Source organism: Diorhabda sublineata, chromosome 2 (genome assembly GCF_026230105.1).
Source record: "Diorhabda sublineata isolate icDioSubl1.1 chromosome 2, icDioSubl1.1, whole genome shotgun sequence".
Classification (NCBI taxonomy): Eukaryota; Metazoa; Arthropoda; class Insecta; order Coleoptera; family Chrysomelidae; genus Diorhabda; species Diorhabda sublineata.
The window spans coordinates 4,482,804-4,505,135 of NC_079475.1; the positions used below are offsets into that span (position 1 = coordinate 4,482,804).

Sequence of the window (22,332 nt, forward strand, 5' to 3'; positions counted from 1 at the left end):
CTGATGTATTCGTTTCCCAATCTTAATGTTTGAATTTGAATGTTTGCCAAATTTTGTTTTCAATTAAGTTTTGCTTTCATTTTTATTTGAAAAAAGAGGAGTTTATAAGTAGGTTAAGCTTTCTCTAACAACAAGAAACACAGCAATAGTCATTGAGATAAGAGATTAGTACTACTCAACTGAAGATTCTGATATTTGAATAGAATGAGACTAAATTTGAAAGAACTCGAAAGAGCACTACAAATTGAAAAAAGTAGTGAAGCTTGAAAATATACAAAATGCTAGCCAATTAACTTAGAATTCCACGAAAATATACTAGCTTCCACTTGTCCGGATTTCTGTTATTAGAAAGAACATCGCTTTTCAGAATATTACACTGGGAAAATATGGTTTACGAATTTTTGCAATGGAACCTTAAAGTGTTCTCATCATACAATTAACCAATAATTGATACCCATATCAATTACAGAACTACATATTGCATGTAGAGATAGAAGGAGAGAAATGCTTTATTGTTAAAAAATTGCTACAATTTGTAGACAAAAGTTTGTAAAAATCAAAAGACAAAATAACTTGATAAAGATATAAATGAAATGAAGTTTCAACATATGGAAGAAAACTACAGTATTTAACAAAATTATAGGTAATAGTAATAGGTATTAATAAGTATATAGGTCGTTGACAAAAAATGAAACAGTTTGCAGCATACTCGGTATTGAATGTTATTATTAGAATAGAAGTCGTTTACAGAGTAGATACCCTCAAATTATTACAGAATGCGAGAAAAGATGATATCTATTTCATTTCAATTGGCAATTGATTGTGCATTTTTTTGCATTGTAAACTATTCAGCCCTTAACTAATTCTGAACGTAGAGTAAGTAGGTAAAGGTAGTGCTCCGCGTTATTAAGTGGATAGCCGTGCAACCATCTTTCTGAAATTGGTGGTCGATGGTGGTGTTATTTAATAAAAAGGGGTGCAATCTATTCTTATATGCTGAAACTCGTTTTAGAAACATTGATACAGAGACCAGAATCGCACTTTCAATGAAGGTTAATAAAATCACTAGATATGGTCCTATGAAGTGCCGCGAGATCAGGGTTGCTCCAAGAAAAACTAGTATCGTCTGCAAATAGACATATTTAACCACATATGTCTAGATACCCTATGTCGTTTATAAACAGAAGACACAAAATATGGCCTAGTACTGAGCACTCCATATTCTATTGGCTTGCAAGAAGACATCGTTGTATCAACCCTTACAAGCTGACTTCTGTTGGTAAGGTATGACTTGAATCATGCGAGGGGTATTCCTCAAAAACCATAGTACTACAATTTTTTGATAAAAATATTATGATTAACACAAAAGAAAGCCTCAGAAAAATCACAAAAATTTGTTGCTGTGGAGTGATGGCTGTTTAGGCTAGAGTACAAATTATTGAGGAGGAAGAATACAGCATCATTTGTGCATTTGTTACTTAAGAAACCTTATCCAATTTTTCTCATGAATATCGAATAACTGTATGCCTTGGCAGACTTGGAAACTTATGAGGTTATCAACTGTTTTCCATTGTTAGTACTTACAATTGAATTATTATCAAATATATATATATATATATATATATATATATATATATATTTGATAATATGATCATCATGACATCTTTATGATGTTTTGATGTTTTTTTTAATATTCTTTTTTCATTCTATTGTTAAAAAGACTTCTACTATTTGAAGCATATTTGAAGCAATTAATAATCACATAAAATTTCTAATATACAAAATTCTTGTGTTACGTTGTTTCTAGCTGAACTCCTCCGAAACAACTTGACCGATTCTCATGAAATTTTATGTGTACATCGGATAGGTCTGCGAATCAAACAACATCTTTTGTCTATTCCCATAAATTTTAAGGGTAGTAAACTAGTAAACTACTAAGTTTTTTACAATTTTATCTTTTTATGATACATGTTTTCAATTTTCAACCGCCTACGATCAATCCCTATTTTTCCATTGTGGTTTTTTAATTTTTTCATTTTCTCCAAAGATCCGTAATAGGATTGCAAGATGGCAATGGAATATAATAATTATAATACGATAAATTCTTAATTATAAGTTGAATTTCCTTTTTGTATCGATCGTAGCAGTGACTGTTATACGAATCATTTCGATTTTTCTATGCTCTCATGTTAATTTTATTTTCATAGTAAATTTATCAGCAAGTTCCAGTGCAATAGTTATTTATTAATAAATGAAAGACAGTTTTTACTCTCATGTAAATAAACACGGTCATTACCGTACCTGTACATATTGTACTTCACATTTTTTGTAAATAGTTTTAAATAAAAACAGAAATATGGTTAATAAATATATGTGTTTTATTATTGTGAAACGAAAGGCAAATAATGAGCAAACGAATAAAATATTAAGTCACTGTTTTTCGCAAATAAATATTTTAACTTAATTTATTTTTGTTACATATACATTCAGCAATACCAACAAGACTTAAAGGGACCAATTTGAGTTGTCGAACAATCAAATCTCATGCATATAAGAGCACGAACATCAGGCGATTAAAACAATCAAGATTACAAAAGACACGAAATGAATGGAATCAACAGAGACAATAAGAACGAAGAGAAACGCACAAATTCATAGTAAACAGACGTAGAGTAATTGGCCAACAATGCCAACAAATTCCTCGAGCAATAACATCAGGTTTATTCCTTCGACTAGCATTCCAGTATGAGCCTGATGTAGAATATTAGGCTCATTTCAAAATGGTTATTGGACAACTATGTGTGGCATATTTTCATCCAAATAATAATAAACATATGAATGATTCTTTTTGATGTCTATACAGCTACCAAAAATTTTAATTTGAAATATACTTATTACTTGTTGTCTATACAACGTTTTCGATCATAAATACATCCCTATACACTTATAGTAAGTTAGTTATTTTTATTGAACCAAAATAATATTCTGTTTATATAATTTATATGGCAAAACAACATTTGCTGGGTCAACTATTCAACTATTTGAATCACAGTAGACTTCATACTCACTTTCTATTACTAAAGTACATCTTCTTCTAAAGAAAATTACGGTGCAACAGTCTTTTTCAGATAAAATAAGGAACAGAAAAATTGTAGAATATAGGGAAACTATTTCATATTGAAGTGAACTAAACCAGTGTTATCTACTTCGAAAAAATCACACTTTCCCAGTGCATCGATCAATGTTCGTCTATTACCACATATAACATGGTAACAAATTAAACTGTTTGAGCTTTTCTGGTTAAAGCCGACTGCCACAGAAAAGCGGATGTCAACCTTACACATCAATTAATAGAATTATTCAGTTGATCAAAAATTGTGGAGGGATGATTTCCCAAACAGCTACACTGACTATGTCGAATTTTGCGTTAATTATTTGATTGTTTGTTGGCACCTCAGCATTTGTTTCTCTCAGAGACTAGCTGGTTTACTAATATTACATCATTGTTAGTTACACAGGTTGAAATTAGTTATAGAATTTGTCAAAAGTTTAATTTTTAGGCTCATCCCAAATTTAGTTATTTTTCTCTCACTCTCGTATACGCTATATAATTTGGTTAAACTGCAATGCATTTCAGGAGGAAAACTTAAAATTGTTAAGTTCAAATCAAAAACAGCAAATAAAAAATAATAGTCTAAAATATATATATCAAACTGACCTTGATTCATTTGAATTGAATTGAAACCCAATTCCCATATGATCACTATGATACCAATCTCAACACATGTTGAACAATTATGTACGTCTGAGATATGATTTCGATTAACTATCCTCAAAGTGCAATTCAGGATTTTACTCACGTCCACAGAATCAGATATGTTAGTGAACGGTTTGAAAGCAAATTCATCACTTTCAGAGTTCAATATATTAGTACAAACTTTTCAGTCGACACCGGAAGTTATGCATCCGCAATTAATCCAGAGTTAGCACACGAATTTTATAAAAATCGCATATATGAAGAATAATTCAATAGCCAACAGAAGTTAATTTCATAAAAATTTAGCTGATATTCCATTATTTGGAAATTTTTATCTGAAATATTATCATTAATATCCAACAAACGTCATGTTTAGACACTAGAGGCAATTATCTCCGCGATTTTTATCCCGAATGTACATAATAATGAAATACTGAAAATAATTCCATTGTTATTCCAGATCGTTGCTAATAAATCATGAATCCCTGTTACTGGAACAAATGGCACAGGCATACATAAATAGGAAAACTTTGTAAATGGTTTAGAAATGACTAGAGTCTGGTAAATTATCTGCAGTAATTTTGCTATCAACACCATTAAAATCCCGTTGAACATCATAAAAGTGATATTTTGAGCTTGCTGTGAGTGAGCTTAAATGAAATGCGAATTTGATGCATAGATAACAAATACGTACCAGAATAACGTTAATAAATTCACCTAACTTTAGTACTGAGATTAAGAAGAAAATTCGACGTCTAGCATGGAATCAATTTTAAATGCGATTATTGAATTTTGGAACAAGTACCTAGCTCATCAAGATCCACTACTTTTGTGAGGTCATCGAAACAAAAGTAATTTAGGTAAATTTCTTTGTAAAATGTTGCATAAGGAATACTTTATGAGTAGAATCTGTTGCACTAATGGAGCACTCAATTTTCATGGGAAAGGCACAAAATTATTTTCATTCAAATAGATTGCCAAGTTCTAAAAAACCTCGCAATATTTAATTTGAAGAGGACTAAACTATACAAAAGAGTGGAGTCGATCAGTGGAGCTAAATGTCAATCCGAACAAAAACTATCTAATTTCCTTCACTAGGAGAAAAAAAACTCAACCTCAAGCCCATCACACTAGATAGTAAGTTCTCTGGAACAAATATGAAAAAGAGATAATCAACAAAGCCACAAAAGCCCCGATGGTGTGCAGAAACTTTGCAGGAAGGATTGGGTTTGTAACCCAAAGATTCTACGGGGGATGTACATGGCAATTGTGAGACCAATAGTCACATATCGGGCAGTGGTTTGAGGTACTAGAACTAGTCTGAATACCACGAGGAACAATCATTCAAAGGTACAAAGACTAGCTTGCGTATGTGTAACTAGGGCCATAAAATCTTGCCCAACTAAATCTCCCACCTCTCCACATACTTCTGGAAAGCGAGGCAGTAAAAACATCACTTAGAATGTTCTGAGACGGAATCATCAAAGAAAACCCGTTCGTAAATAACGACCAACCCTGGGACAAGTCTCAGGACGTTACATCACATCACAAAAGTTAAACTTTGAGAAAAACTTCACCTCGATATTAAACTGTAAGAGCAAGTGGGATCAAATCAAAAATGTGTTCGGTTCATTTTAGAGAGGAACTATTATAAAGCTCATAATAGCTCGTAAGCTCCCTAAAGTGGGGGCATACAAGCCCTGCATGGGACCCGAAACCTTCTGTGGTATCAGTAACAGAACAATGCAAAACCAATTATTGGGACAACCTATAGAGCTAAGGCAGACAAAGACTTTTCTAAGAAACTATAACCAGATAGATTTGTTGAATGTATCAACCTAAGTAAGAACAATCTACAAATACTACAAACAGGAGTTCTAACGTGGCACTGTACGTATCAACAAACATCTGAAGACGCTAGACCTAGCAAGTAATGCGGCGTGCAGGTTTTGTTGCACAAAGGATGAAATCTCTATCCACAAGTGTGAAATACTAAGAACTCCAGAGTACTACATTCGGGTGCGTATGAAATAGAAGAGGAAGCACTTAAAGCCATTCCACATTCTAGACTTTTTAAAAGGAGTGGAATAGATGGATCAACTGTAAACACTAGGCTCTCCAATATCGCAGCGAGAGAGGGGGACAAAATTGTAGGGTCGCAGTGTATACCAGACCACAAACCAATACATACATACAATATTTAATTTACGCACCCAAATAGCTCCTTATTTGGGAAAAATGTTCAGTTCATTTTTTTTGCTTTGACTAGCCAATTTCATGAGGTTGCAGAATAATCTATTGAAAATCTCTCAATTATAAAGATATATTCAATTGAGATAATTGAGTTTAGACCGAAACATAACATCAATTGGACTGTGATAATCACGTTTTGTTTCAGATGTTACAGACTAAGTATGAAGAAATTTTGTGACACAAAAATTTGCATACTTATAACAATGATTTGTTCCCAATGAAAATCAATACTTAATTTTTTGAATGAATTATCTAGAGCGGACGTGTCACACTAGTTTCGATAAGATATAAAACCTTTCCACTGCTAGTATTACTTTATCGATAATTTCTGAATTCCATTATAATGAGTTTATGGAACTATTTAATTCGGTTGCAGCAGTCATATGTTGAAAATCTTGCGGCCGACTTTAGGGATGGTCCGCAAACATTCGTCTAGATCTACTGAAATGGGGCAAAGCTAAGAAGCTTCACTGGCCCGATTGTAGAAAGGTAAAAAGGTTAAAAGTGATAACCAGCAAGTCAAGGCCGAAAGTTATTGTGTAAATAATGGGACCAGACCACATAATCGATGCAATGATACATTGATACATTTGAAACAGTAACCTCCATGAAGATCTATATATGGTAACTGTACACCAAACTTCTCTGAAAATCTCTTCTTCATCCTAACGAAATCTTGAAAGAACTGTACCCTTTGTTCTTAGGAGACTGCTCTTCAATTTTCATTGGTGCCAGTGATGGAAGTCTACTTCAAGGGACGTGTTACATCCCATTTCCTTGTACACTAACCGCAATTCCTCGAAGTGGACGGCATAATCATCACTCTTTTAGTAATCGAAAAAGTTCTTACATACGTTTTGGAATGAAAGCAAAGAACACTTTTCTTTTCGATTTAGGTGTTCATTAAACGTCGAATCTTGGAGAAGTTGTCTAATGTGAGGACCCACAAAAACTCCTTTCTTGATTTTAACTTTAAACACTAACAAGAGAAAATTTGGTTTTCAAAAATTAAAATGCGTTACCTGTCTTGTCCATTGCTTCCGCTATCTGCTTGATCAATCCAAGTTTCATGTACAAAGGTGGCAAGTAAATTTTTTTTTTCGGACCGCGGACGAAATTTTTCTGACAAGGGATAAAATTTTCTCGTAGAAGCCAGTTCTGTATGGTGTAATGTACTGTACCATTTATAAAGGAAGCAGCAATATTTTGTGAATCCTGCGAATAGTTACCATTTATAATCTTGATAACTAATTTTAACCTGGATTCGACTGATATTTTCGTACATATTCTTATGTCAACAAAGCATGGAATTGGACTCAATGTTTAGTTATACTCATTTGCCAACAGGATACCTTTTATGCTTGTTTTCAAGGAATCTATAGAGAGTATCCTTTTGTCTGGGTCACATGGCATCTTCAGCTCTGTCATCAATGTATTGGCATTCAAGCAGAATACTAGGCCTTTATCTTCAGGAAAATAATTTGAGGTTCGACTATCTCGTCTGTTGCTTTTTTCCAAGAGATTCTACTGTTGAAGTCGCGATCCAAGAAGTTGAGCTTTAGTTTTAGGTAACTCCAAATCCCTGACAGGATCATCTAATTTCTCTATTAATTTCCAGATGTTTAGCGGCTAGAATCTTAAGAATATAAAACATAAGTGAGAAATATATAATAAGTAGGGGATGTCTCCAACAAACAGAGGTTGATGTGGGAAAACTAAGATCATATTTGGATTCAGAAGGTCATTTTACATAGGAATAATAGTCAATAATGATGTCAGGGCCGATTTGCTTGCAGACCAGTGTTATTTATATGAAATTAAATTACGAAAATATATGAGGCGAGTCTAATATATTGAAAAATGACTACTACTTCACTTATAATATTGTTTAGAAATTTAATTGGTTCGAGAAAAATGGTCTGCTGACCCGGTAAAGAGAACAACTAGTTTTCTGTTTAATGCTATAACGTACAGGGTGATTCACGGGAACCAGAGGTATTTGAAGTGGGTTGTACACGGGCGCTCGTGGTGGAAAGGGCGCATGACTGGTATCTAGCATTTCCTTTGTTCATAGCATTTATATTTCAGCCATTGAGATGGAGCCGTGGACGCTAGACTAATGCTTGTACGCGTATGATAGTTTTGTGCGAAATGACGAGTCCGTAACTGTAGTTCAGATTTTCGCCGTCAGTTTAATATCCATTGTAATGCAAGTGTCCCTTCTCATAACGCAATATTGTGATGGGTAAACAACCTTCGAACAAGTGAAGTGAAGAAAAAACCATCGGTTCCCCCAACGAACTGCTAGCACTCTGAAGAACATTGAACGAGAAAGGGAAGCCTTTGTCAGAAGCAAACGCCGTTCTATTTATAAGCATTCAGCAGCAATTCAAATGAACACAAGTACGAATTCTTTTTTTTTTATTACAAAATTTGCATCAACCGTATAGTGGTTATTAGCGATTTAGTACAGATTAAGTATTTAATCTATGAATAATTGTTAAATTAATTTTATGATAGAGATCTGTTTAAGGTAATTTTAAAGGTAAGTAATGTTGTACTTTGGTCCTAAAATTTCACGTATTGTTCCGAGTGGTAGATTTGATGATGATCTTTCGGAGTTAAGAGATGGACATTCTGCAATTATGTGTTTTATAGTTAATTTGCAATTGCAGTTGCTACATTTTGGTTCGGGTTTCGCATCAAATAAGTAGCTGTGCGTCAGTCGCGTATGGCCTAGACGCAGACGTGTTAGAAGAACTTCATCTCTGCGATTTTTCGGTAGTATTGACCATGGTTTTATTGAGTCTTTCACTTCACGAAGTTTGTGTGTGGATGTTGACCATTTGCTCTCCCATTCATTAAACACTTTACGCTTTAAAATTGTTTTAATATCGGTAGTAGTTAAAAAGTTCACGCACTCCGCACTATCACTAATTACAGCTTCCTTAGCCATCAGGTCTGCCTCTTCGTTTCCTTTTATTCCAATGTGTGAGGGGATCCAACAGAATACTATTTTTTTGTTGTTGTCTTGTATGTATTTCAGTTTTTGCTTGATTTTGATTACTAATGGATTTGTGGTGTGAATTTTTTGAAGACTTTGGATTGAGCTAAGAGAGTCTGTGAGTATGACATGATTAGGCTCGTTTGATGAAGCGGCGAAGTGGGTAGCTCGATATATTGCGTATAATTCAGCAGCGAAAGTGGATAGGGTTTGAGGAGCTTTTATCATATATTTGGAGGTTGGTGTAATGATTGCGATCCCCGTACCGTCTTGAGATGTTGATGCGTCTGTGTAAATATGTACAAAGTTTTTGTACTCATTGAGTATGTTATTTAAGTGTCCTTCGATTAGCTTATGGTTGGTGTGGTGTTTGTCGAAAGAGGTGAGATGGGTAATGAATTTCGTGCTTCCTATTGTCCATGGTGGAGTTTGAGAAAATTCGATAGGAAGGCATTCAGGAATAAAGAAATTTAATTCGCTTAGATATGATAGAATTCTAGCATAGAAAGGTTTGGGGGTTCTGGGTTTATTTGAAATAAGATTTGGGAAGTTCTTGGAGAAGCAATTTTGGAGGGTCGGGTTGGAAGGATTGGATTTTAGTTTGGCTGCATATGTAAGGCTCAAATGTATTCTTCTGTCACCCAAGGATGGTTCCCCTGATTCGCAGTACAGACTTTCCACTGGTGTTGTTTTGAATGCACCTGTTATCAAACGTAAGGCTGAGTTGTGAAAGCTGTCGAGTTTTTTCAGTAGCGATTTGTTTGCTGTTGATTATACAATTGATCCATAATCCAGTTTTGATCGGATAATGTTAGTAATGTTTGTCGATCTGCATATCATTCTTTGTTCGTTAGCGTTTTCAGTCAGTTCAGTTCAGTTCAGTCGTTTGTTGCAAGTTAGGAGAAGGTTTCTAATATGGTAGTTCCAGCTTAGTGTGTGGTCGAATAGTATTCCGAGAAATTTTATTGTTGTTTCTATTTTTATGTCTTCATTATAAAGTTTTAGTACCGGTATGTTTGGTATGTTCTTTTGTCTTGAGAAAAGAATATAGCGAGTCTTTGTAGTTGAAAAATTAAAACCAGTTTTTTGTGACCCCAGTTCTAAGTTATGGATAAAAGCCTGACTTTGTGAGAAGAGGTTTTTAATATTTTTTCCTCTACAGTAAACAACTAAGTCATCTGCGTATAGTCGAGCTTTTACTGGTAACTTTAAGTTTTTCAGGATGTTGTTGATTGCGATGATAAAGAGTGTGGGACTTATGATTGATCCTTGGGGTACACCATTATTAAAATATGTTTTTTCGGAGGTGGTGCCGTTGGTTTTAACTTTAAATGTTCGATTTTTCAGGAAGTTTTTGATAAAATCCAGGCAGTGACCATGTATGTTGAATTCGTATAATTTTTTTATGACGTAATCATGTCTTACAGTGTCAAAAGCTCGGTTAATGTGAATGAAAATAGCTAGACAGCTGCTTTTTAGGGCAAATGCTTCATTGATTTCACTTTCCAAGTCTATTATGTTATCCAGGGCTGATCTTTGTTGTCTAAATCCGCTTTGTTCCGGTATAATAAGGTTTCTTTTTTCTAGAGTCCAGAGCAGTCTGTTGTTTATTATTTTTTCCATTAGTTTGCACATAGCACATGTGAGTGATATAGGTCTATAGGATTTAGGATGGGTTCTAATGGTTTGTGGTTTCAGTATAGGAATTATTATGGATTCACGTCATTTTTCAGGAAAGTTATGCTGCAGCCAGATGGTATTGAACAGGTTAAGGATGTATTCGTGGGCAATTAAGGGGAGATGTTTCAAGAAGACAACTGGTATTTCATCTGGTCCTGGTGACGTTTCTTTCAGGCTTGAAAGAGCTTTATCATATTCTTGGGTGGTAATAGGCAAATTGATGGGTTCGTTTTCATCGAATTGTATCATTACCTCATCCTTTTCTTCTCTCTCATGGGTAATAACAGTATCATCGGAATTGCGTGTGATGGAGCGGTTTTTGTAAGTGGTAGCTAGTATTGAGACTATTTTGGAGTTATCTGTGGTTGTGCGTCCGTCTCTTTCTCCAGCATGTGTATATGGTGGTGCTTATAAAGTCCTGATATTTTTCTCACTCTTTCCCATACATCCGTCATTGGTGTTTCCAGAATTTATTGTAGAGACATATTCTGTCCAGGATTTGCGTTTAGCAGTTTTTATTATACGTCTAGCTTCGGCTCGGGTTTTCAAAAATTCGATTTTGTTTGCTGATGTATTGTGTCTTTTTTATCTATTGAAAGCTTTTTTGTCGCTCTTTATTGCTGATTCGCAGTCACTATTCCACCATGGCACAGGATTCCGTCGTTTCAGATGTGTAGTTCTTCCAATTGATATGTTTGCTGCTCGCTGAACAATACTAATAAGGTTTTCTAAAGCTTCGTCTATATCTGTTATAATTGTGTAATTTGTCAAACTTTCTGTGATAATTGTTTTGAAAAGAGCTCAGTCTGCTTTTTTCAAGTTCCATTTTGGATATAAGTCGTGATTGTGATTTGGTTTTCTATTGTTATTAATGACGATTGGATAGTGGTCACTGTTGTAGGTATAGTCCAGCCGATCCCAGGAAAGAGCTGGAGTCAAAGTTGGGTCACAGATAGTAAGGTCAATACATGAACTTTGTCTTGTTGGCTTCCCATCATTTAAGATGGAGAGATTTGCGTCATCAAGAGTATCTCCTAGTAAGCGACCTCTGTGTTTTATTGATGTTGATCCCCACAAGGTGTTATGGGCATTGAAGTTTCCGACTATTATTCTAGGTTGAGGAATTTGTTCCAATAATTCATTTAATTCTTTAGCATCTACTTGATATGGTGGAGGGATGTATACATTGCATATGTTTACTTTTGGATTAGTGTGAAGTTCGATAGCTACGGCTTCAAGGTTTGTAAGGATCGTGATTTCTGCAGCGTGGAGAGATTTTTCCACAAATATTGCTACTCCTCCGCTAGCTACTTCAGCATTTATTCGGTTCTTGTAGAAGCTGTTAAATTGCCTGAGCGGTTCGTTGTTATTGTATTTGAAATTGGTTTCTTGAAGACAAATAACTTCGCATTTCTGTTTGGATAGGATGGTTTGCAGCATTGGTAAGTTATTATAAAAGTCATTGATATTCCATTGTAGTATAGATGTAAAGTCCATGAGAATACGGGGAGAAAAATATTGAAGTAAATTATTGGTTCAGTTAGTTAATATTTGTTTGAGATGATTCGCTTTCTGTTTCTAAGAGATCCGTTTCTGGTATGTTCAATTGTAGGTGAGAAAACAGTTTCTTCTTGAGTTTAGTGCATCTGCTTTTGACAGATCTGTGCTCAAAGAAAGGGTAAATTTTTGTTGGCATGTCTATTAATCCTGTAAAATCATTTGTGTAGTTCTTTATTATACTAATTAGATCAGATGAGCCGTAGACATTTTCAAAAAGGTCAGATATCTGGTTGTGGTCCAATATGAAGGGAGGATTCTGTTCTGAAATGACTTTTCTAATTGGTTCCATGAGAATTTCTGTAGAGATGTCTGCTTTATTTTTAGGCTTTTTACTTGGCCTATTTGGTTTGGGGAAAGACGGTTTCTTAGGTTTCTCTGGTTTAATTCCTTCTGTTTGAGGAGGAGGCGTAATTATTTGCTCGTAGTTGCGTTTGGTGCTGTTTTGCGGAATTTCTTTTATGTTTATGGGGGGTACATTCTGGGATTGAGATGTTATAGGGGTTTCTGATGGGATGGTGTGTGCTTGTGGAGTATTGGCTTCGGTATTTTGGGACTGCTGGGAAGGTTGGGTGGGGTTTTGTGGTAGTTCAGCTATTTGGGGTTGTTCATAAGTTTGTGATTGGGAGTTTTTACAGTTTGCTGCAGTATGACCTGGTTTTTTACATGTAAAACATAGTAGACGGTCCTGAGATAGGTAAATTCTGTAGCTGGTGTTCTCGTGTGTAATCATTAGACAGTCGGGTATTTGGATTGTGGATGGTGAAATAAAGATTTGTCTTCTGAAGCTGTAGATGTGGTTATATTAAGGAATTGTAGAGCTAATTTTGAGGAAGGACATTGGTGAGAGTGTATTGAGACCCATTTTGTTAAGTTCATCGATTAAAGCTGAGTGTGGTATGGTGGGGCATACATTTGAGAGTATCCATCTTTCGGAAGGTGTTATAAGCTTTCGGGCTTGGATCGAAGTGTTGTTGATAATGATCAGCCCTTTATGAAAGGTCATGAAGCGGTCTACAATATCTTCATTTGCGAGGTACATGCATATTCTATTGTTTGATAGCCTTGATGTGAATAATATATTTTTTGGACCGATTAGTTCTCCAAGTGATATCAGGTAATCTTGAAATTTCAGGTTATCAACAGCTGGAAAAATAATTGCTTGATGTTTTGTAGGAAATTGTGGTTGAATAAGTATAGATGAGTATGTTTTTGTAGGGTTTATATTCTGAGAGCTTCTGTAGTCAGAAGTCCCAACATTTGTATTTTGCATCATTAATTTTAGAAATATTTCCGCTTTGATTCTAGAGTGCGGACCTGTTTTGGCACAGGCCACTTCATATCAAGTTGATAAGAGCTGGTTTGTTTTTTTTTGTGAATTCTCCTTCCAAACCGGTGCGGTGTAAAATTGATAGCGCAGTGTGGAATAAATTCACTGTTTTAGTATGAATGTATGAGATTTAACTTACAGTAATGTCTCTAAGTTAAGAACACTTCTTAACGATTACATCTATAGTTTCATAGATTTTAGGACTATTATAACTATCGAAAAAGAGTTATTTTTATACGAACTGACACTTTCACTGTTAACGTTACGGTTGCCAGAACCGGACTCAAGTGCGAATTCTATATACATATCTAAATTTCTATCATCACAAGTTAGCCGTCGTGAAGCAGTTAAAACGGCAAGATTCCCAGCAGCTATTACAATTTTTTCGACAAATGCTCACCATTTTTGAAAAAAAAATACATTGCGTACTTTGGAAGACCTAAAGATCGCAATTCGTCGACACGTCACCCAGATTGTTGTAGACATGCTGCAAAGAATTGAGGCCAGCTTCCGTTAACGGCTACAACTATGTATTGCCCAAAATGGACATCATTTGCCGGACATAATTTTTCGTAAGTGATTAAGTAATAAATGCTATTATTTAACAATTATTTCTGTACCAATAAAAAAACTTTTCATTATAATTCATTATCATCACATTATTCAATTTGTTATGATTATTTTAAAATTATCCGTTTTCCATGAATGACCCTGTATATTGAATTATTTCTTATCCGGAAAATGTGACTTTATATCCACATCCTGATGGTTCGCCATTGCAAGAGGAGCGGAATTAGCCGCTAACAGCATTCGATGGTTATCACGATTTTCGGATGAAATCTCATTCAATATTCATCACGATTTTAGCTAGGAAGTCAATCATTGTAATAGTGGAAGTAATAATTATATTCTCATACACGTTTTCAACTCTTTTCTACCAGACTGATATCGCACTTGTTAGTTAGCATGAGAGGTTCTGCTAGATATTTTTTAAGAATATGAACTTAATAGTAGCGCTTGCTGATGATTCTTTAGTTAGGATGGAAGAGTTCGAAAAAGAGGATGTTTGACCACTCTGATTAGATGGTATTTGGATGTGGAGTTCAAAAATTCTTTCAAGGTATTTAATTTTTTATGTTCTAGGTTAAGTTTTCTCCTGAGTTGATGAAAACATTCTCAACCTTATTGAAGATTTTACTCAATATTTTCTTAATATAAAGATGAAGAGCATTTTATAGACCCAAAAATATAATTATAACAATATGTAGAGAGTAGCTAGTTATTCCGGATATTTGACATTATAAGATATACTTCCAGTACTATAATTCAAATAATCGTCTAATAATTATATCCAATGATTATCCAACAGATATAGCATTGTCCAATCCAGGGTTTCCCAACCTTTGTTTTGTCGAGGCTCATCAAACTATTAATAATTTTTCATGCCCCTCTTCCTTTACACTTTCAATGTACTTGAAAGCCTTTTATTTTAATCATAATAACCAATTTTTGAAATTTGAAATTTAAATAATAAATGTTTCATTAAAAATAATAGTATAATAAGAGTAAGTTCTAATGAGACACTTGAGATTGCATGTTCAGAACCAGTTTGTTAATTCTAGGTTCTGTTTTTGACAGAACTATCATTAGGTCGCTATCGACATCAAGACGACTTCGCTGTTTAATTAATACTGCACTAGTAAGTTGAAGACAAAGAAACTAGTACTCGTGAAGCAAGAGAGTCATGTTTAAAATTAACAGGAAATGTTTTGATCCAAAATTGCTCCAATGTCAAAAGATGGAAGTTATCTTTCATGGACGAATCAACCTTCATTTCTAGAAATTCTTCCTGAACTTCTTCTGGTAACTGTAACACATCGACAACAAATGGATTTCTTGTCATGTGCCATATTGGTGACTCGTAATCGATGTCTCGGTAGTATCGGCGAAATTCGTCTTCCAACGCTGGCAAATGAGCTTTTATGTCAGCTTTCAAATTTGCGTCCAGTGTGTTTTTTAGTTTCTTCGAATAGCCGAGAAAAAGATATAAAATTTTCAGAAGATAATGTTTGATTCCAAAGTTGAAGTTTTGCTATGAACTATGTAAGTTGAATGAGCCCACTTCCATTGAAATACGTGATCTTTAAATATTGTGAGGAAATCGTGTGTTTCTCTGAACTCAAGAAATATAATTACATCCTCACAGAGTAATGTAAATAACCCACTGTTCAAAGCGCTGTTCCTGATGTAGTTGACAATTTTTATAGCTGAGTCGAAAGTCTGGTCTTATTTCTGTGGCAAAGTTTCGAAAGCCAAAGCTTGCCTATGAATAACACAATGTGTACTCACCATTGTAGGATTTTTTTTTCTTGAGATTTTTAGCTAAGCCCGATCGTACACCTATCATTGCAGTTGCGCCATCTGTACAAAGTCCAATGAGCTTATTTCAATCCAAATTATTTTTTTCAACGAATGTCGGTGGATTCATCGCAACTATTGACAAAAAATGGCGATAATTTTAGTTTATTATTTATTTATTATTATTACTTAATGTCTGCTACAATGTCATCGATTCTAAGCTTGACTGAGTTATTCCAAAAAGAAATAGACTTCATTTTTTGTTCTGCAACTTCGCCTAAAATTACGAGGATATATTGAAAAATTCTTAGCCTAGTATACCAAACACAATTTCAATGTCAAAATATTTTATCACTTAACATATTCTCCTCTTAATTGGATACATATATTACAGCGAACCTGCAACGTCTCTAGACTTTTCAAAAAAAATGTTTCTTCTTGCTCTGCAAACCAGACCTCCACAGCTTTTATTACCTCCTCGTTGGAAGAAAATTTACGACCTTCTAAACTTTTTTTCGGTTGAGGAAAGAGATTATAGTCGGACGGAGGCCAAATCTGGTGAATAAGGGGGGTGTTCTAGTGATTTAAACCCTAAATCACGAATTTTTTGCATGGCAACATTCTGTGCAGGGGCGTTGTCCTGCAAAAACAAAACACCTTTGGATAGCTTTCCGCGTCTTTTCTCTTCAATTTTTTCCTGTAGAGTGGTCAGTAATGTCGAATAGTAATCTCCAGTTATTGTTCTACCCTTATCCAAAAAATCAATCATGATTACTCCATGGCAATCCCAAAAAACTGAAGCAAGAACTTTTCCAGCAGATTTTTGCACACGAATATGAAAAGATAATTATAATTGTAACTGGAGAATAACACGGAAATTAGGAGATTGAAAAAATTCTCCTCAGTAAAATAACAATAGAAAGAGAAGAGTGGATATGGCATGAAAAAGATAAAATTTATCAAATGCTCTAATTTTGGCGAATGCGCAAATTTTTCAGAAAAGAATCAACTTCACTGTATAAATACTGGAGGGTCCGAACAATTCTAAAGCAAAGAACGTGACGTGTTGTAATAGGCGAGATAACAAGACGAGGCTAATATAGTCGATATGTAGGCAAAGATGCTAATACAGTCGATAAAATTTCGACTATGCACATAAACATAAAAGATTTGAATTACAAAGAAGAATAATTTTGCTACTTCGAACAAGTTTTCTTATTTGTGTGTGAATAACGAAAACGTTGCATTCTGGTTATTTCATTGTTCTACACTCAATTAAATTAGATTTCACTTCAAGGAATCACTCTTTTCCAGATATACTAAGCAATTTTAATTACTTCATAATTTCATCGACACTATCAGTTTTTTCTCAACTAAAATTGAGTTACATTTTAACTACGTATCTCAACCACATTGTGTACTTTTGCTATTTCTATACTGTTCTAAGTCTGGAAAAGTATTGACTCGAAAACTATATTTTGTTGTTGGGGATATTTGATTTGAAATTATGCCTGCTTTGAAACAAAATTCCGGATATTGCGAATCAGATGATAAAAATAGACACTAGGAAATAGGACGTGGAGTGAACGATTACAGACACGATATGTCAGCGAAAAAAAAAAAAACAAGAAAGTGAGCAAATGACATTCTGCTTGAAGTTTTGCTGGACTCGATCGTTCAGGGAAATATGTTGTGATAAATGTTGACTCTCTGTCTAGAAAGTCGTAGACGGCTTGTTCTACCTAATTTGAGATAGTTGCAGTTCCAAAACTACTGTATCCGAATAAAAATAGTCACCTACCAAAATCAGAGAATTACCACCAAATTAATATCAAGTTTCCATCGACAACAATGGTTATTAGTAAGACTCGCCCTAAAATAGAGATATGGATATGGATATGACATGGATAATTTTTCGAAAGACGTAATGAGAATCATATTGCTCACGACAAAATTTGTTCACTCTTCTGGAAGATTATTCACTCACCACCTCAACACTATTTGAAACGCAAGAAGACGGGACTGGTCTTTCAAAGACAGATCAGACGATAAGAGAAGCTCTGGTCCCTGTTGAGATACAGAAAGTTTACAGAGTAGAAGGCAAATGCGCAAAAAGATGATATCGAGTGGGTGATATCAATTGGGAAGTGATTGTGCATTTTTTTGCATTGTAAACTATTGAGCACTTAACTAATTCTGAACATGTAGTAGGTAGGTGAAGGTCGTACTCCGCGGTTCCTAAGTAAATAGCCGTGCAACGATCTTTCTGAAATTGGAGTAGCGGGCTTACGAATTATGAAAACGGATTCAAAGATAAATAAGGAGGGAAGATGTAGAATTAGTTTAATCCGAGTAAATATCTAACAGCTCTCTTTTGTATTTTGCAGATTCGCTCAAATTGACTCGCAATACACGTGCCCAGAAGGGAAGGGCAAATCGGAGATGCGACTCAATAAGGGCATAGAAAACTGTTAAGGAAGTGGATCAGTTCATTTCATTGGAAACTGATCCCAGCGCAAAACTGGAGCAACCTAATTTTTTACATAAGGCGGCAAAATGTAACTCCCATATCAAGCTCTAGGAATTTTACAGATTCAACGACGCGACGTCAATGATGGTGTTATTCAATAAAAAAGACTGCAATGTAGTAGTAGTATTCGACAAAACAGTTTTAGAACGGTAGAAAGCATGTTAGTATTATGGACGATTCAGAGCGAAAGTATATAGACGAAAAGTAACAAATGAATAAGCAAGTGTCACGCTCCAATGTAACAGATTTATTATAATATATTTCATCAATAAAGTTTATAAAATAATAAAATTAGAGACCTCCACGGTTTACACAAAACAAAACATTTGAGATCTAGAGAATTTTCCTGATTTGTCAAACTTTGGAAAAACCCTGTAATTCCATTTTGAAAAGTTATTCTGAAACATACATAATAAATCTTCTAAGTTGGAATTTTAATGGGAAGAATTTAATTTATCAAATGAAACGAGATTGTCACTTTTTATTATTGGACGTCTCTATTTGTCTCGTTTTTCAAAACATATTTCACCAAGCAACGAATTGTTTTCCCCGGGTCCTTCGAGGACAAGAAAAATCTCAAATAAATGCAATGATGCAATAAGAATTAGATATATTCAGATGAAAAAGGTGTTATAGGGCAATAAACATCTCTTCTATCTATTAGATCAGGAAAGATTTTGTTACCATAAAATGTTATACGAAGATTAATCTTCCATACATTTCTAACGAATAAATCCAATCAAATTACAAAATAATGTAGACTATTAAGAGTACCCTAAAGGGAGTTTTTTTAACTGACTCCAGCTACTTATATTGAAATTTCAATTTTCAGTGTAGTTACACTTATTATTTATACACACGAAATGAATATTGATCAAGCAGCACAAAGTAGGTTTGTTTTAATCATGTTATCCAAAGTCCCTCATAAACTAGTCTTACTTTGATATTTTGAACATTTCATCAAAGTAAAATTGAACAAGATAATAGCGACAAAACGGTTTTTGGTTAAAAAAGTAGAATTTCAAATAGTGCAACCCAAGATCTACAAAAAGAATGTTTTAAGGCAATACAGGTCTACGGGAGATTTTATTACCCGGCTTAAATACCATCAGCATGGATAAAGTTTCCGATCTGACGGACAGAGATCACCACAAATAACATTTGTAGTACTGTGTAGTACTCAAACGGCAGTTGTAGAAAATTCAGCATATTCTTTCCAATGATCTATTCTTTGGAATTATTTCTGAATTAAACAATTTTCAGGATTCTCCAAACAAAAAGAAAAATAATTTCGTGTGGTAGTTGAGTATAATTTTAAGGGGAAAAATTTCATAGTATTGTTTATCGCGCTGGGAAGCTCTAGTAAGATGATAATAAACGTGAATAACTATCAACAAAAGAATAATTAAAAGATGTAATTCAATATTCCTCACAGCATTTATCAGAGGATGGAAGATTGGTTACACCATTTTCAGAGCACAAAGCTATATCATCAGGGCTAGGTTCAATTTTATCTCAATATTCTATAACCTTGGCGATATTCGTTATTTCAGAAATTTATTAGTGCTTTTAAACGAACTTATATTCAATTTTAATTTGACGAAGTCTGGCTCTGGCAACTGTAGTCTCAATAGAAAAAGTATCAGTTCATATAAAAACATTCTTTTCCGAAAATTATCGATATTCTAAAAATTCATAATACCATAAATATAAATTCTTAGAAGTATTTCAAACTCAGAGATACATTACTTAAGTAGAATTTCATTCTATACCAAAACAATGAGTTATGTTATTCCTCCGCACTTAGTCAACCAAAATTCAACACCAACCAATCAGAAAAATTCAAGATTACCTGATATCACTTGGAGAGCTGATAAAAAAATATTCTATTCACATCAATACTTTAAAACAATGAAATATGCATACAGCTCGAATGAAGATATTGTACAATGCTTCATGACCTATCATGAAGGAATGATAAGTATTAACAATACTTGTATCCAAGCCCGAAAACTCATAACACCATCCGAAAGATTAGTACTTTTAAATGGACCTCACCACATTCATAATTAATTTATGAGCTTAATGAAATAGATCCTCTGTATATGTGTTAATTAATCACACACGACAACCCCAGCTAGAGAATCTATCTATCGCAAGACTCTCCACCTTGTTTTTCATACAAAAAATCAAGTCATACTGCAGTAAAATGTGAGAGCTCTCAATTACAAACATATGGTGAACCTCAAGTAACTAAAACAAAACCCCATAAACATAATACTGAAGCCATTACTTCCCAAACACACACCGATGTCTCATTAGAATTCCTTACAACATATCCCAGAATATATCCTCCATGAACATAAATCAAACCCCATTCTCTCAAACCAAACAGGCCAAGTAAAAAACCTATAATAGAAATTCTCATTAAACCAGTGATAAAAATAATTTCTCAACAGATTCTTTTCGTATAGGACCACAACCAGATATCTGATATTTTGGAAAATGTCTACGGTTCATCTGAACCAATAAGAAATACACAAATGATTTTACTGCAATGATAGACATGTTAACAAATATTCTTTGAGAACAGATCTATCAAAAGCAGATGAACTGAACTCAAGAGGAAACTGTTTTTTCACCTGCAATTGAACATATGAGAAACAGACTTTTCAGAAACAGAAGTGAAGTAAAGTGAATCCTCTCAAGCAAACAATAACTGATAGAAGCAATAATCTGCTTTGATCTGACTTTTATTCTGCAATGGATTATCAATAGCTTTCATAGCAACCTACCAATGTTGCAAGCTATTTTATCCAAACAGAAGTGCGAAGTTGTTTGTCTTTCAAATATACTAACAACTATCCGCTAAAGCATTTTAACGACTTCTACAAGAACCCAATGAATATACTGAAAGATTAAGAGTAGCAATATTTGTAGAAAACCCTCTCCATGCTGAAAAAATTACAATCCATACAAACCTAGGGAGTCGTGGCTATCGAACTACACACTAATCTAAAAGTAAATATCTGCAATGTATATATTCCGTCTGCATATTATATAGATGCTGAAGAATTAACTGAATTATGGAAGCAAACATTCTATCCATCTCAAATGATGGAACACCAACTAGATTTAACATTTAGTCAAGGCAACGTTCATGTATCGACCTGAATATTTGTTATCTTATTTCCTGGGATTGGCTGGATAAACCTACAGCAATGACAACTATCCATTTTTATTCGTTATAACAGGAAACCAAATCACAATCACGACCTATATTTAAAATGGAACCTTTAAGACGCAAATTGTGCTCTCCTCGAAACCGTCATTGAGAATAGTTTGACAGCTTATACAATACCAACATATATAGATGAAATTTTAGAAAACCTTCACTATTTTTCAGCGACAAGCAGACCTGTCGATCGGGGGGTCTTTGTGCCTGAAGCGACGCAATCATGTGTCATGATGGTGCAGCAAGAGTAACAGAAAATCTTTCATATATGAAAGATACAATACACCAGCAAAAAAAGTGAATTCTTGAAAACCCGAGCCGAAGCTAGGCGTACAATCAATATGCTCAACACAAATCCATCGATAATTCCAAAATATTGTCGATATTAGCTAGGACCTACAGAAACAAGTCTAACACATGTAATCACGATGATACTTTTGTCACTTATACGAACAGAAAAGGATGAGATAAATTTACCCATTACCACTCAAAAATATTAAGAAGCTTATTCCAGCTTGAAAGAAACATCACTAGGATAAAAAAAGTTAGAGTTGTTTTAACATATTTCCTCAATTGCTCACGAATACATCTTTATCCTCTTCAATACCATTCGGCTGCAGCATAACTT

The 22,332-nt window shown here is 34.3% G+C and overlaps 1 protein-coding gene across 1 annotated transcript in view; it reads right to left on the reverse strand.

The window, feature by feature from the left end:
* Positions 1–22,332, reverse strand: part of LOC130453164 (uncharacterized) — a 519,843-nt gene that overhangs the window by 371,871 nt on the left and 125,640 nt on the right. The gene's annotated exons all lie outside the window — the stretch shown is intronic.